Genomic DNA, 17082 nt, shown 5'->3' on the forward strand with positions numbered 1-17082 from the left:
TTGATTCTATTCATTACACCTCTGATCATGATTATGATTATGCTTTGTGAGTAGTTACTTTTGTTCCTGAGGACATGGGATAAGTCATGCTAATAATAGTCATGTGAATTTGGTATTCGTTCGGTATGTTGATATGATGTATGTTGTTTTTCCTCTAGTGGTGTTATGTGAACGTCGACTACATAACACTTCACCATATTTGGGCCTAGAGGAAGGCATTGGGGAGTAGTAAGTAGATGATGGTTGCTGGAGTGACAGAAGCTTAAACCCCAGTCTATGCGTTGCTTCGTAAGGGGCTGATTTGGATCCACTAGTTTAATGCTATGGTTAGACGTTGTCATAATTCTTCTTTCGTAGTTGCGGATGCTTGCGAGAGGGGTTAATCATAAGGGGGATCCTTGTCCAAGTAAGGGCAGTACCCAAGCACAGGTCCACCCACATATCAAACTATCAAAGTAACGAACGCGAATCATATGAACATGATGAAACTAGCATGACAGAAATTCCCGTGTTTCCTCGGGAGTGTTTTTCCTCTTATAAGACTTTGTTCAAGATTGTCCCTTGCTACAAAAGGGATTGGGCCACTTTGCTGCACCATTGCTACTACTTGTCACTTGTTACTTTTCGCTTGTTACGTTTCACCTCACTACACCATCACTTGTTACCGCTAGTTTCAGTGCTTGCAGTTATTACCTTGCTGAAAACCGTTTATCAGAGCCTTCTCCTCCTCATTGGGTTTGACACTCTTACTTATCGAAAGGACTATGATTGATCCCCTATACTTGTGGGTCATCAAGACTCTTTTCTGGCGCCGTTGCCGGGGAGGAAGCGCCTTTGGTAAGGAAACATTTATATACTGTGCTGAAATTTATTGTCACTTGTCACTATGGAAACTGTTCCTTTGAGGAGTTTGTTCGGGGTATCTTCACCACGAACGGAAGCACGAGGAGTTGTTCCTCAACCTGAGGTACCTACTGAAAATATCTTTTATGAAATTCCTTCGGGTATGCTTGAGAAACTGCTGGCTAATCCTTTTACAGGAGATGGATCATCACATCGAGACTTGCATCTAATCTATGTAGATGAAGTTTTTGGTTTATTTAAGCTTGCAGGTTTGCCCGAGGATGAGGTAAAGAAGAAATTCTTTCCTTTATCTTTGAAGGATAAGGCGTTGACATGGTATATGCTATGTGATGATACTAGATCATGGGACTATAATCGGTTGAAATTGGAATTTGATCAAAAGTTTTATCCTATGCTTTTAGTACATCGTGATCGGAAGTATATTTATAACTTTTGGCCTCGTGACAGGGAAAGCATAGACCAAGCTTGGCGGAGGCTTAAATCAATGCTATATTCATGCCCCAATCATGAGCTCTCGAGAGAAATTATCACTCAAAACTTTTATGCTCGGCTTTCTCATGAAGATCGTACCATGTTTGACACTTCTTGTACCGGTTCTTTTATGAAGAAGGATATTGACCACAAGTGGAATTTATTGGAAAGAATCAAACGTAACTCTGAATATTGGGAGTTTGAAGAAGGTAAGGAGTCACGTATGAATCTCTAGTTTGATTGCGTTAAATCTTTTGTTGAAACAAACACTTCTAGAGATTTTAGCGCTAAGTATGGACTTGACTCTAAGATAGTAGCTTCTCTATGTGAATCTTTTGCTGCTCATGTTGATCTTCCCAAAGAGAAGTGGTTTAAATATCATCCACGTGTAGAATTCAACATAGCCAAACCCAATCTAGTTGAGGAGAAAGTCATTGCTTTTAGTGATCCTGTTGTTCCTTGTGCCTACGCTGAGAAACCACCTTACCCTGCTAGGAAAAAAGGATTATTCTAAAGCTCCAACTGTGATACGTAGGGGTTACATTAGACCACTTGCACCCCCTGAGGAAATTAGAGTTGAACCTAGTGTTGCTATTATCAAAGATCTCCTAGCCGAAGACATAGACGGGCATGTTATCAAATTCTGTGAGGACTTTGCTAGAATTGCTAAACCTCGCGCGAAAGACAAATACAGACCTGTAGTTGGCTTGCCCGTTGTTTCTGTCAAGATAGGAGACCACTGTTACCATGGTTTATGTGATATGGGTGCTAGTGTTAGTGCAATACCCCGGTCCCTATATGATGAAATCAAAGATGAGATTGCACTTGCTGAGTTAGAACCCATTGATGTCACTATTACGCTAGCGAATAGAGACACTATTTGCCCTCTGGGAATTGTGAGAGACGTAGAAGTCGTGTGTGCTAAGACGAAGTATCCTTCTGATTTCCTCGTCCTTGCTACTGCACAAGATAGCTTTTGTCCCATCATATTTGGTAGACCCTTTCTCAACACTGTCAATGCTCACATTGATTGCATTAAACAGACTGTCACTGTTAGTTTCGAGGGTGTGTCTCATGAATTTAACTTCTCCAAGTTTGGAAGACAACCTCATGAAAAAGAGTCGTCTGGTAGGGATGAAATCATTGCTCTGGCCTCTATTGCCGTACCTCCTACGGATCCTTTGGAGCAATATCTGCTTGAGCATGAAAATGATATGCATATGGATGAAAGAGATGAGATAGATAAAATTGTCTTAGAACAATATCCTATTCTCAAGAATAATCTGCCTGTTGAACTGCTTGGGGATCCTCCCCCACCAAAGGGTGATCCTGTGTTCGAGCTAAAACAGTTACCAGATACTCTTAAGTATGCCTATCTTGATGAGAAGGGGATATATCCTGTTATTATTAGTGCTCACCTCTCGAATCACGAAGAGAAGAAGTTATTAAAAACTTTGAGGAAGCACCGTGCTGCTATTGGATATACTCTTGATGATCTTAAGGGTATTAGTCCCACTCTATGTCAGCACAAGATTAAAACCGATCCTGATTCTAAGCCAGTTGTTGATCATCAACGAAGATTAAATCCGAGGATGAAAGAGGTCGTGAGAAAAGAAATATTAAAGCTTCTCGAAGCAGGAATCATTTATCCTGTTGCTCATAGTGATTGGGTAAGTCCAGTACATTGTGTACCTAAGAAGGGAGGTATCACCGTCGTTCCTAATGATAAGAATGAACTAATCCCACAGAGGATTATTACAGGCCATGGGATGGTGATAGACTTCCTGAAACTGAACAAGGCAACCAGGAAAGACCATTATCCTTTGCCGTTTATCGACCAGATGCTAGAAAGGCTATCTAAACACACACACACACTTCTGCTTTCAGGACGGTTATTCTGGTTTCTCCCAAATACCAGTTGCACAATCTGATCAGGAGAAAAACACCTTCACATGCCCCTTCGGTACCTTTGCTTATAGACGTATGCCTTTTGGCTTGTGCAATGCACCTGCCACCTTTCAAAGATGTATGATGGCTATATTCTCTGACTTTTGTGAAAAGATTGTTGAGGTTTTCATGGATGATTTCTCCATCTATGGTTCTTCCTTTGACGATTGCCTCAACAACCTTGATCGAGTCTTACAGGGATGCAAAGATACCAACCTCGTCTTGAACTGGGAGAAGTGCCACTTCATGGTTAATGAAGGCATCGTCTGAGAAAGGCATTGAAGTTGATAAGGCTAAGGTTGATGCAATTGAGAAAATGCCTTGCCCCACAGATATCAGAGGTATGCGAAGTTTCCTAGGTCATGTTGGTTTCTATAGAAGGTTCATTAAAGACTTCTCTAAGATTTCTAGGCCTCTTACCAACCTCTTGCACAAGGATGTTCCTTTTTGTTTTCGATGAGGATCGTGAGGAAGCTTTCGAAATACTTAAGAAGGCCTTGATAACCGCACCTATTGTTCAACCACCTGATTGGAACTTGCCCTTTGAAATCATGTGCGATGCTAGTGATTATGATGTTGGTGTTGTTCTAGGACAAAGAGTTGACAAGAAGTTGAATGTCATTCACTACGCTAGTAAAACCCTAGATAGTGCCCAAAGAAACTACGCCACTACGGAGAAGGAGTTTTTAGCAGTCGTGTTTGCATGCGAAAAGTTTAGATCTTATATAGTTCACTCCAAAGTCACTATTCACTCTGATCATGCTGCTATTAAGTACCTTATGGAGAAGAAGGACGCTAAGCCTAGACTAATTAGATGGGTTCTCCTGCTACAGGAATTTGATTTGCACGTTGTTGACCGAAAGGGTGCTGATAACCCTGTAGCAGATAACTCGTCTAGGCTAGAGAATGTCCTTGATAACCCATGACCCATTGATGACAGCTTTCCTGATGAGCAATGGAATGGCATCCACACTTCACATAGTGCACCGTGGTATGGTGATTACGCGAACTATATCGTAGCCAAATACATACCACCCGGTTTCACCTACCAGCAAAAGAAGAAATTCTTCTTTGATTTGAGACACTACTTTTGGGATGATCCTCACCTTTATAAGGAAGGAGTAGATGGTGTTATTAGACGTTGTGCGCCTGAACATGAACAAGGACAGATCCTGCAGAAGTGTCATTCCGAAGCCTACGGAGGACACCATGCTGGAGACAGAACTACTCATAAGGTATTGCAATCAGGTTTCTATTGGCCCACTCTCTTCAAGGATGCCCGTAAGTTTGTCTTGTCTTGTGACGAATGCCAAAGAATAGGGAATATCAGTAAGCGTTAGGAAATGCCTATGAACTATTCACTTGTCATTGAACCATTTGATGTGTGGGGCTTTGATTATATGGGACCTTTCCCGAGTTCCAATGGGTATACTCACATCTTAGTTGCTCTGGATTATGTCACTAAGTGGGTAGAGGCTGTCCCCACTAAGAATGCTGATCACCACACCTCTATTAAGATGCTTAAAGAAGTAATTTTCCCAAGATTTGGAGTCCCTAGATATCTGATGAATGATGGCGGTTCACACTTCATACATGGTGTTTTCCGCAAGATGCTCGCTAAGTATGATGTCAACCATAGAGTTGCATCTCCTTATCATCCTTAGTCTAGTGGTCAAGTGGAGTTGAGTAATAGGGAGATCAAATTGATCTTACAAAAGACCGTCAATAGATCTCGAAAGAATTGGTCTAGCAAACTTGATGATGCACTATGGGCTTATAGGACTGCTTATAAGAATCCCATGGGCATGTCGCCGTATAAAATGGTTTACGGTAAGGCCTGTCACTTACCCCTTGAGCTAAAACACAAAGCTTATTGGGCAATCAAAGAGCTCAACTTCGATTTCAAACTTGCCGGTGAGAAGCGGTTGTTTGATATCAGCTCATTAGATGAATGGAGGGTCCAGGCATATGAGAATGCCAAGTTGTTCAAGGAAAAGGTTAAGAGATGGCACGATAAAAGAATACAAAAATGAGAGTTCAATGTAGGTGATTATGTCCTGCTATACAATTCTCGTTTAATATTCTTCGCAGGCAAGCTTCTCTATAAATGGGAAGGTCCCTACGTTGTCGAGGAAGTATATCATTCCGGTGCCATCAAAATCAATAACACCGAAGGTAATTTTCCTAGAGTGGTAAATGGGCAAAGAATCAAGCATTACATCTCTGGTACTCCCATAAATGTTGAGACCAATATCATCAATATCATAACTCCAGAGGAGTACATAAGGGGTGTTTATCAGTCTGTTTCAGACCCTGAAAACGAAGAGGTATTTGTTTCGGTAAGTAATTGGACTCCGGAACTTTTCCAATAGGAAATTTTCTCCGTTTTGGAATTTATGGAAAATAGAAAAATAAAAAAGCAGTCGAGAGAGCGCACGAGGCGGCCACAAGCTTGTTTGTCGTGGCCTCCCCTTGGCCGCGGCAACAGGGCTTGTGGGCACCTCGTATGCCTCCCGGACTCCGTTTTCTTGCGGAGCACTCCTTCTGGTCCAGAAAAAATCATTATATATTCGCCCGAGGGTTTCGATCTCCGTATCGCGCAGTTTTCCTCTGTTTTCGTTTCGAGTCTGTTGTGTGCCGCAGATTTAGAGCAAAGATGTCTCAGGAATCTGTTGGGGAGAATAATCTCCCTCAAGTTCATGAAGAACTAGATGCTGATCTGAAAAGGGTAGAAGTCACGGAAGCCAGGGCCAAAACTAAGGAGAAAACTCAAGCTAGGGAGGAAGTTCAACCTATGTTCAACATTGAAGACGTTGAAGGAGTAGATTTTCTCCAACCCTTCCTCCACGTGCTGTCTCCTTCCTTGATTGAACTCTTGAGGCTTTGTGAAACAACTCGTGCTCGCAATATTTCCCTTTCTCGTGAAGTTGTTTTGCTGGAAAACCATGTCGCAGATCTCAAAGGTATAAATCAAAGATTGATAGCTCTCTTGGAATCAAAGGATCAGACTACTTCAACAACACCACCACCATCACCACCAAAGGAAGACAACTAAGCATTGGTATGGGCAATCCCCTTGGTTTTTTCCAAGCTTGGGGGAGTTGCCCTGGTATCGTATCACCTTTATATCTTTTGCTTTTACCTTTGTTTTAGTTCTTTCCTTTTCAGTTTTTATTTCTTCTCTTAGTGGAATAAGTCTTTAGTGTTTAGTTTGAGTCTTTTGCCTTATGTCTCCCCCAATGTATTTGATCTTGCAAGCTATATAATAAAGAGTATCTTAGTCAAGGGCTTTGTTTTGTGCCGTGATCAAAAGTGTGAAAAGAACGATATCATGAAAGATCATGAGATGATCCTATGGAAAGTGATAGCTTCACTTATAACAAGTATGATGATTGAAACTTGTTGAGAATAGACCAACACAGACCCCAGTCATTGTTGCAATTAATAAGAAGTAATAAGGAAAGGGAGGTTCACATATAAATATATCATCTTAGACACTTTCTGTAATTGTGAGCACTCACCAAACTATTACATGCTTAGAAGTAGATGTTGGACAAGGAAGACAACATAATGAATTGTGTTTGCTTGGTTCCAAACAATGTTATATGATTAAAGATCCCTTAGCATGTGACGATTGCTTCCACCTCATATTAGCCAAAACTCCCGCACCAAGTAGAGATACTACTTGTGCATCCATAAACCTTCAACCTAGTTTTGCCATGAGTGTCCACCATATCTACCTATGGATTGAATAAGATCCCTCAAGTAAGTTGTCATTGGTGCAAGCAATAAAAATTGCTCTCTAATATGTATGATCTATTAGTGTGTGGAAAATAAGCTTTCTACGAACCTGTGATGAGGAAGACATAAAAGTGACAGACTGCATAATAAAGTTCTTTATCACAGGAGGCAATATAAAGTGATGTTCCTCCGCACTAAGAGGACACACATCCAAACCTCAAAAGCGCATGACAACCTCTGCTTCCCTCTGCGAAGGGCCTATCTTGTACCTTTACCTTTTGCCCTTGTAAGAGTCATGGTGATCTTCACCAATTCCTTGTTTAGCCCTTTTCTTGGTGAACGTCATATGCTTGGGAAAGATCTATATTCATATTTCAACTTGGAGCTGAGTACTTATGGTTTATTATTGTTGACTTTACCATTCAGGTAAATGGTTGGGAGGCAAAACTATAAGCCCCTATCTTTCTCTGTGTCCAATTGAAACTTTGATATCATGAGTACCACGTGAGTTGTAATAATTGTGGAAAACAAAAGAGATGATTGAGTATGTGGATTTGCGTTGCAAGCTCTTATTAAACTCTTTCTGATAATATGATAAATTGCAATTGTTTCAATGACTGTGGACTGTTGTTGGCTACTTCTCGGTAAGGTTTTTGTTTCATACTTTGGTTTGGGAAGGAATTGTTACTTTCCCATAAGAATCCCTATGATGTATTGTTGTTCTATGTGTGATCATGATGCCCTCATGTCCGTATTATGTTTTATCGACACCTTCATCCCTAAACATCTGGACATGTTTTGGATCTTGGTTTTCGCTTGAGGACAAGCGAGGTATAAGCTTGGGGGAGTTGATACGTCCATTTTGCATCATGCTTTCATGTTGATATTTATTGCTTTATGGACTCTTATTATACTTTGTGGAACCTTACTTATGACTTTTCTCTCTTATATTGCAAGGTTTATTTGAAGAGGGAGAATACCGACAGTTGGAATTCTGGACTGGAAAAGGAGCAAGTCTGAGTCCTCTATTCTGCGCAACTCCAAATGCCCAGAAAATCAACGTGGATTTTTTGGGAATATATAAAAAATACTGAGCGAAAGAAGTGTCAGAGGGGAGCAACCAGGGGCCCACAAGCCTGGTTGCCGCGACCTACCCCCCTGGCGCGGCAACAGGGTTGTGGGCACCCTGGTGGCCCACTGCCCCCCTCTTTTGCTATATGAAGGGTTTTGTCCGGAAAAAAAATCAGAGTGGAGCTTTTTCGTGGATTCGCCGTCGCCACGAGGAGAAACTTGAGGAGATCCAATCTAGAGCTCCGGCAGGACGATCCTGCCGGGGAAACTTCCCTCCCGGAGGGGGAAATCGTCGCCATCGTCGTCACCAACACTCTTGTCGTCGGAGGGGAGGCATCTCCATCAACATCTTCATCAGCACCATCTCCTCTCCAAACCCTAGTTCATCTCTTGTAACCAATCTCCGTCTCGCGACTCCGATTGGTACTTGTAAGGTTGCTAGTAGTGTTGATTACTCTTTGTAGTTGATGCTAGTTGGATTACTTGGTGGAAGAGTTTATGTTCAGATCCTTGATGCTATTCATTACGCCTCTGATCATGATTATGATTATTCTTTGTGAGTAGTTACTTTTGTTCTTGGGGAATTGGGATAAGTCATGCTAAATAAGTCATGCTAATAATAGTCATGTGAATTTGGTATTCATTCGGTATTTTGATATGTTGTATGTTGTTTTTCCTCTAGTGGTGTTATGTGAACGTCGACTACATAACACTTCACCATATTTGGGCCTAGAGGAAGGCATTGGGGGGTAGTAAGTATATGATGGGTTGCTGGAGTGACAGAAGCTTAAACCCCAGTCTATGCGTTGCTTCGTAAGGGGCTGATTTGGATCCACTAGTTTAATGCTATGGTTAGACGTTGTCTTAATTCTTCTTTCGTAGTTGCGGATGCTTGCGAGAGGGGTTACTCATAAGTGGTATGCTTGTCCAAGTAAGGGCAGTACCCACGCGCAGGTCCACCCACATATCAAACTATCAAAGTAACGAATGCGAATCATATGAACATGATGAAACTAGCATGACAGAAATTCCCGTGTGTCCTCGGGAGCGTTTTTCCTCTTATAAGACTTTGTTCAGGCTTGTCCCTTGCTACAAAAGGGATTGGGCCACTTTGCTGCACCGTTGCTACTATTTGTCACTTGTTACTTTTCGCTTGTTACGTTTCACCTCACTACACCATCACTTGTTACCGCTACTTTCAATGCTTACAGTTATTACCTTGCTGAAAACCGTTTATCAGAGCCTTCTGCTCCTCGTTGGGTTCAACACTCTTACTTATCGAAAGGACTATGATTGATCCCCTATACTTGTGGGTCATCAGCAACCCCAGATTGACAATAGCCGGAACCACTCCCGGAGATGACGATAGTATGAGGAGTTCATGTATTCACCGCGTGTTAATGCGTTGGTCCGGTTCTTTATTAAAAGGAGAATCTTAATATCTTGTAGTTTCCATTAGGACCCCGCTGCCACGGGAGCGATGGACAATAGATGTCATGCAAGTTCTTTTCGCTAAGCACGTATGACTACATACGGAATACATGCCTACATTAGATTGACGAATGAGAGCTAGTTACATATCTCTCCGTGTTATAGCTATTACATGATGAATCACATCCGTCATACTCATCCATCACCGATCCACTGCCTACGAGTCTTTTACTACTGGTCCTCGCTACGTTACTTTGTCTAGGCTTGTCCCTTGCTACAAAACGGATTGGGCCACTTTGCTGCTGCTGTCACTATTGCTGTTACTTGTTACTCTGTTGCTGCTGCTACTGTTGTTCCTTGCCGCTTCTCTGTTACTTGTTGCAAGACTTTGTTGGAGCCGTATCCGGGGAAGCATTCTTCTCAGGAATAATCCCCTGTCAACGTGTTGGCGCCATTGATACAACAGTTAGGAATAGTCTGCCGTGTCAACAGATCGTTTCTGGCACCGTTGCTATCATACTACCTTGCTACTGATACTTTTCTTGCAGACACTAATCTTTCAGGTGTGGTTGAATCTGACACATTCAGCTGCTAATACTTGAGAATATTCTTTCGCTTCCCGTCTTGGCGAATCAATAAATTTGGGTCGAATACTCTATCCTCGAAAACTGCTGCGATCCCATACGCTCGTGGGACATCAGGGAGCAATCGGAGTACTAATAAAATCATTATTATTAGTATTCGAGAAGTCACGAAGTTTGGTGTTTTCAGTCATGGTGACTTCAGAAAGCAAACACGCACACAAACGAACAGAAAGCAAGCGAGAGAAATGGGCGAACGAAAAAGGCAAACGAAAAAGGCGAATATTTTTGTAAATTTTTGTTTTTCAGAAGTGGGGGAGAGGAAAACGAGAGGCAAAAAGTAAATGCAAGAGATGAGTTTGCGACACTTACTTGGATGAGTTCTTGACTTGATCCTCCCCGGCAACAGCGCCAAAAATCTTTCTGCTGCCTCTTGAGCTTGCGTTGGTTTTTCCCTTGAAGAGGAAAGGGTGATGCAGCACAGGAGCAGTAAGTATTTCCCTCAGTTTGAGAACCAAGGTATCAATCCAGTAGGAGAATCGAGGTCAAGTCCATAGTACATGCGCAAACACAAAAGAGCTTGCAGCCAACGCTATAAAGGGGTTGTCAATCCCTTCAAGATTGATTGCAAAGTGAGATCCAAAGGCGGAAAGTGCAACGAAGTAAAAGTGTAGGCTGAAAATATGGTGTGAAGTAGACCCGAGGGCCTCATACGTCTCAAACGTATCTATAATTTTTGATGGTTACACGCTGTTATCTTGTCTTCTTTGGTTGTTTTATGTACCTTTTATATCTTTTTTGGGACTAACTTATTAATTCAGTGCCAAGTGTCAGTTCCTGTTTTTTCCGTGTTTTTGACTCTTTTCAGATCTGATTTTGGAACGGAGTCCAAACGGAAGAAAAACCCCGAAATGATTTTTTCCCGAACGGAAGAAGATCAGGGGTCCTTTGGGCCAGGCCAGGTGGGCCCCACGGAGCCCACAAGCCCCACTCCGCCACTAAGGGGGAGGTGGCGGTGGGCCGGCTTGTGGCCTCCCTGGCTACCCCCTGACCTAGGTCTTTGGCCTATAAATTCCCAAATATTCCGCAAAAAATCGGGGGAGCCTCGAAAATACTTTTCCGCCGCCGCAAGCTTCCGTTTCCGCGAGATCTCATCTGGAGACCCTTCCCGGCGCCCCGCCGGAGGGGACTTTGGAGTTGGAGGGCTTCTTCATCATCATCATCTCCACTCCAATGACTCGTGAGTAGTTCACTTCAGACCTACGGGTCCGTAGTTAGTAGCTAGATGGCTTCTTCTCTCTCTTGGATCTTCAATACAATGTTCTCCATGATCTTCATGGAGATCTATCCAATGTAATCTTCTTTGGCGGTGTGTTTGTCGAGATCCGATGAATTGTGGATTTGTGATCAGATTATCTATGATATATATTTGAGTCTTTGCTGATTTCTTATATGCATGATTTCATATCCTTGTAAGTCTCTCCGAGTCTTGGGTTCTGTTTGGCCAACTAGATCTATGATTCTTGCAATGGGAGAAGTGCTTGGTTTTGGGTTCTACCATGTGGTGACCTTTCCCAGTGACAGTAGGGGCAGCAAGGCACACATCAAGTAGTTGCCATCAAGGGTAAAAAGATGGGGGTTTTATCATTGGTTTGAGATTACCCTCTACATCATGTCATCTTGCTTAAGGCGTTACTCTGTTCTTATGGACTTAATACACTAGATGCATGCTGGATAGCGGTCGACGTGTGGAGTAATAGTAGTAGATGCAGAAAGTATCGGTCTACTTGTTTTGGACGTGATGCTTATAGATATAATCATTGCATAGATATCATCACGACTTTGCGCGGTTCTATCAATTGCTCGACAGTAATTTGTTCACCCACCGTCTACTTGCTTTCATGAGAGAAGCCACTAGTAAACACTACGGCCCCCGGGTCTATTCACATCCATCGTTTACACCTCCGCTTTTACTTTGCTTTGTTACTTTGTTGCTTTCAGTTCTCACTTGGCAAACAATCTATAAGGGATTGACAACCCCTTCATAGCGTTGGGAGCAAGCTTTTGTGGTTGTGCAGGATCTTGTGATACTCCTCCACCGGATTGATACCTTGGTTCTCAAACTGAGGGAAATACTTACCGTCACTGTGCTACATCACCTTTCCACTTCAAGGTAACACCAACGCAAGGCTCCAAGGCCACGGGGGAAATCCTTTGCATACTTGACTAGGAAGTCCCTTAAGGCGTAGCCGCAGCTGAAGGATTCCTGGTGCCGACGACACACCTGTTTCTGGCGCCATTGGAAGGACTTTTGTGCATTAGCATAGCTGACATCAGAAGCATTTCTAGCACCGTTGCCGGGGAGGAGGATCTCTTGCCGAGGAGATCAAGACTAGAGTAATCTCCCATCAACACGCCTATTTCTGGCGTCGTTGCCGGGGAGGAGAAGTCAACATCTATCCAAGTAGGTCTCACAAACTCTTCTCTTGCATTTACTTTTGTTGCTAGTTGCCTCTCATTTTCCTCTCCCCCACTTCACATCTGTCGTTTTCATTTGCCTTTCTCCTTCGCTGTTTTCTTTTGCCATTGCCGTTTTCCTTTGCCGGTTCTCTTGCTTGCTTGTGTGCTTGTTTGTTTGTTGAAGTCATCATGTCTGAAAACACCAAACTTTGCGACTTCTCGAGCACTAATAATAATGATTTTATTAGTACTCTGATTGCTCCCGCCACTAGTGCGGAATCGTATGAAATCAACGCAGCTTTGCTGAATCTTGTTATGAAAGAGAAATTCTCTGGCCTTCCTAGTGAAGATGTCGCATCCCATCTCAATACCTTCATTGAGCTTTGTGATATGCAAAAGAAAAGAGATGTGGATAATGACGTGATTAAGTTGAAACTTTTTCCTTTCTTGTTGCGAGATCGCGCAAAAACTTGGTTTTCTTCTTTGCCTAAAAATAGTATTGATTCTTGGGATAAGTGCAAAGATGCTTACATATCCAAGTATTTTCCGCCGGCTAAGATCATCTCCTTACGTACCGATAACATGAATTTCAAGCAACTTGATCATGAACACGTTGCACAATCTTGGGAGAGGATGAAGCTTATGATTAGAAATTGTCCCGCTCATGGCTTGAGTTTGTGGATGATTATACAAATCTTTTACGCTGGCTTGAATTTCGCGGCTCGCAATATCTTGGACTCCGCCTCAGGTAGAACGTTCATGGAAATCACGTTAGGAGACGCTACAAAACTCCTAGACAATACCATGACCAACTACTCTCAGTGGCACACTGAAAGGTCGCCTGCTAGCAAAAAGGTGCACACTATAGAAGAGATTAACTCGCTTAGTGCTAAGATGGACGAGTTGATGAATTTGGTTGCTAGTAGAAACGCTACCGTAGATCCTAATGACATGCCACTATCTTCTTTGATTGAGAGTAGCAACACTAGTTTGGACGTGAATTTTGTTGGTAGGAACAATTTTGGCAACAACAATGCTTTTAGAGGAAACTATGTTCCTAGGCCTTTTCCTAGTAACTCCTCTTACAATTATGGCAATTCCTACGGCAACACTTATGGAAATCACAACAAATTACCCTCTGATCTAGAGAGTAATATCAAAGAGTTCATCAACTCTCAAAAGATTCTCAATGCGTCCATAGAGGAAAAACTACTCAAAATAGACGATTTGGGTAAGGGCGTTGATAGTATGTCTTGTGATATTGATTCTTTGAAAGTTAGATGCGCTCCTCCCAAGGTCAACTTGGATGAAACTTTGAAAGCTATGCGTATCTCCATGAATGAGAGCAAAGAAAGAACCACCCAAATTCGCGCTAGACATGAATGGTTTAAAAGGGTGCGTTCTAGTGATGCAAATCACGAAGATCTTAAAGTGCTTGGTGTGTCTCCTCTTGAATCTTTGTTTTCGCGTGTCAAACCTACTTATGGAGGGGCTGGATATGAATCCACTTTGGTTGAAAAACGCCCCAATGATTCTGAGTCCACCTATCTTGATGATAAAGGTGTGGAGAGTGGAGTAGAAGAAGTCAAAATTTTGGGTAGTAATGAAACTCCCACTTTGGATTTCAAGGAATTCAATTATGATAATTGCTCCTTGTTTGAATGCATTTCTTTGATGCAATCCATTGCAAACTCTCCACATGCTTATAGCCAAAGTAAAGCCTTTACCGCGCATATCGTAGATGCTATGATGAAATCTCTTGAAGAGAAGCTCGAACTAGAAGTCTCTATACCTAGAAAACTTCATGATGAGTGGGAACCTACTATCAAAATCAAGATAAAAAACTATGAGTGCAATGCTTTGTGTGATTTGGGTGCCAGTGTTTCCGCGATTCCAAAGTCTTTATGTGATATTCTTGGTTTTCATGAGATTGAAGAGTGTTCTCTTAATTTGCATCTTGCGTATTCTACTGTCAAGAAACCCATGGGGAGGATCGATGATGTTCTTATTTTTGCAAATAAGAACTATGTACCCGTGGATTTCATTGTACTTGACATAGTTTGCAATCCTTCATGTCCCATTATTCTTGGTAGACCTTTCCTAAGGACTATTGGTGCTATCATCGATATGAAGGAAGGGAATATTGAATTTCAATTTCCTTTAAAGAAGGGCATGGAGCACTTTCCTAGAAAGAAAATAAGATTGCCTTATGAATCTATGATGAGGGCTACCTATGGTTTGAGCACCAAAGATGACTATACGTGATTTCATCACCTTTCGCCTAGCTAAGGGCGTTAAACAAAAGCGCTTGTTGGGAGGCAACCCAACGAATCTATCATTTTTCTTTCTGTTTTGTGTTTTCACACTTTCATAATTCTGTTATGATTGTGTTTTAGTGTTTCTTTTTTGCGTTTGTGCCAAGCAAAACCGTTATGATTAGTCTTGGGGATGATCGTTTGGTCATGCTGGAAAAAACAGAAACTTTCTGCTCACGAAAACAATTTCCATTTTTTGTTCTGTAAGAGTTTTTGAGTTGATTCTTTTTTCTTCTGAATTCTACGCAAATTCTTCTGACTGTCGTAATTGTTCAGAATTTTTGAAGTACGAGAGGTATACGAAATATACAGATTGCTACAGACTGGTCTGCTGTTAACAGATTCTGTTTTTGTTGTGTTGGTTGCTTATTTTGATGAAACTATGGATAGTATCTGGGGGTATTAGCCATGGAAGATTGAAAGTACAGTAACCCAACATCATCACAAGTATAATTTAAGTTTGCTACAGTACCTAAGGAAGTGGTGGTTTGCTTTCTTGTACTAATGTTATCACGAGTTTCTGTTTAAGTTTCGTGTTGTGAAGTTTTCAATTTTTGGGTGAAGTTCTTATGGACAAAAAGATAAAGAGTGGCAAGAGCTCAAGCTTGGGGATGCCCAAGGCACCCCAAGAGATTCAAGGATGTCGTAAAAGCCTAAGCTTGCGGATGCCCCGGGAAGGCATCCCCTCTTTCGTCTTCAATCCATCGGTAACGTTACTTGGGGCTATATTTTTATTCACCACATGTTATGTGTTTTGCTTGGACCGTCTTGTATCGTAGGAGTCTTTTATTTTTGTTGTGTCACAATCATCCTTGCTGCACACCTAGAGAGATAGACATGCACTCACCGTGATTTTGTCGAGCTTCACTTATATCCTTTGGTTAGACAATTCAGCTCACATGTGTTTCACTTATATCTTTTGAGCTAGTTGCTTTTGCTCTGTGTGCTTCACTTATATCTTTTAGAGCACGGAAGCGCGTGGCTTGGTAGTTGATCTATGCTTTGATAGTAGTCTCAAAAGGGGTAGTTATCCAAAGGGATATGAAAACTTCCACCTTCATGTGCATTGAATAGTTAAAGAAGTTTGATTCATCTCAATTAGTTTTGAGTTGTGGTTGTGGTAATATTGAAGTTATATTAGTAAGGTGTTGTGGATCTAGAAATACTTGTGTTGAAATTAGTGATTCCCGTAGCATGCACGTATGGTGAACCGCTATGCGATGAAGTCTGAGCATGATTAGTCTATTGATTGTCATCCTTTGTGTGGCGGTCGGGATCACGCAATGGTTTATACCTACCAACCCTTCCCCTAGGAGTATGCGTTGAATGCTTTGTTTCGATTACTACTAAAACTTTTGCAACAAGTATATGAGTTCTTCATGACTCATGTTGAGTCCATGGTTTATATGCACTTTCACCTTCCACTATCATTATCTTCTTTAGTGCCGTGCAACTTTCGCCGGTGCACCAAACCCACCATTAGCCTCCCTGAAAACAGCCACCATACCTACCTACTATGGCTTTTTCAAAGCTATTCCGAGATATATTGCCATGCAACTACCACCATGACATGTGCCACCACTTCTACATTGCCATTGCATGATTGTAAGATAGCTAGCATGATGTTTCCATTAATGTCTATGCCATGCTAGATCATTGTCACGGTACACTACCGAAGGCATTCCATATAGAGTCATCATTGCTCTAAGTTTTAAGTTGTAAGTGTGATGATCATCATTGATGGAGAATTGTCCCATGTGAGGAAATAAAAGAGGCCAGCGAAGCCCATATACAAAAAGAGGCCAAAGATGCCCACCAAAAAAAGAGAGGCCAAAGAGCCCACCAAAAAAGAGAGAAAAAGAGAGAAGGGACAATGCTACTATCTTTCCACACTTGTGCATATTAAGCACAATGATCTTCATGATTGAGAGTCTCTCGTTTTGTCACCACCATATAGCTAGTGGGAAATTTTCATTATATAACTTGGCTTGTATATTCCAATGATAGGCTTCCTCAAAATTGTATTAGGTCTTCGCGAGCAAGCAAGTTGGATGCACACCCACTAGTTTTCTTTAAGAGCTTTCACATACTCTTAGCTCTAGTGCATCAATTTTATGGCAATCCCTACTCATTCACGTTGATATCTATTGATGAGCATCTCCATAGCTCATTGATGTGCCTAGTCAATGTGACCATCTTCT

The sequence above is a fragment of the Hordeum vulgare genome, chromosome 5H (genome assembly GCF_904849725.1).
Source record: "Hordeum vulgare subsp. vulgare chromosome 5H, MorexV3_pseudomolecules_assembly, whole genome shotgun sequence".
Taxonomy (NCBI): Eukaryota; Viridiplantae; Streptophyta; class Magnoliopsida; order Poales; family Poaceae; genus Hordeum; species Hordeum vulgare.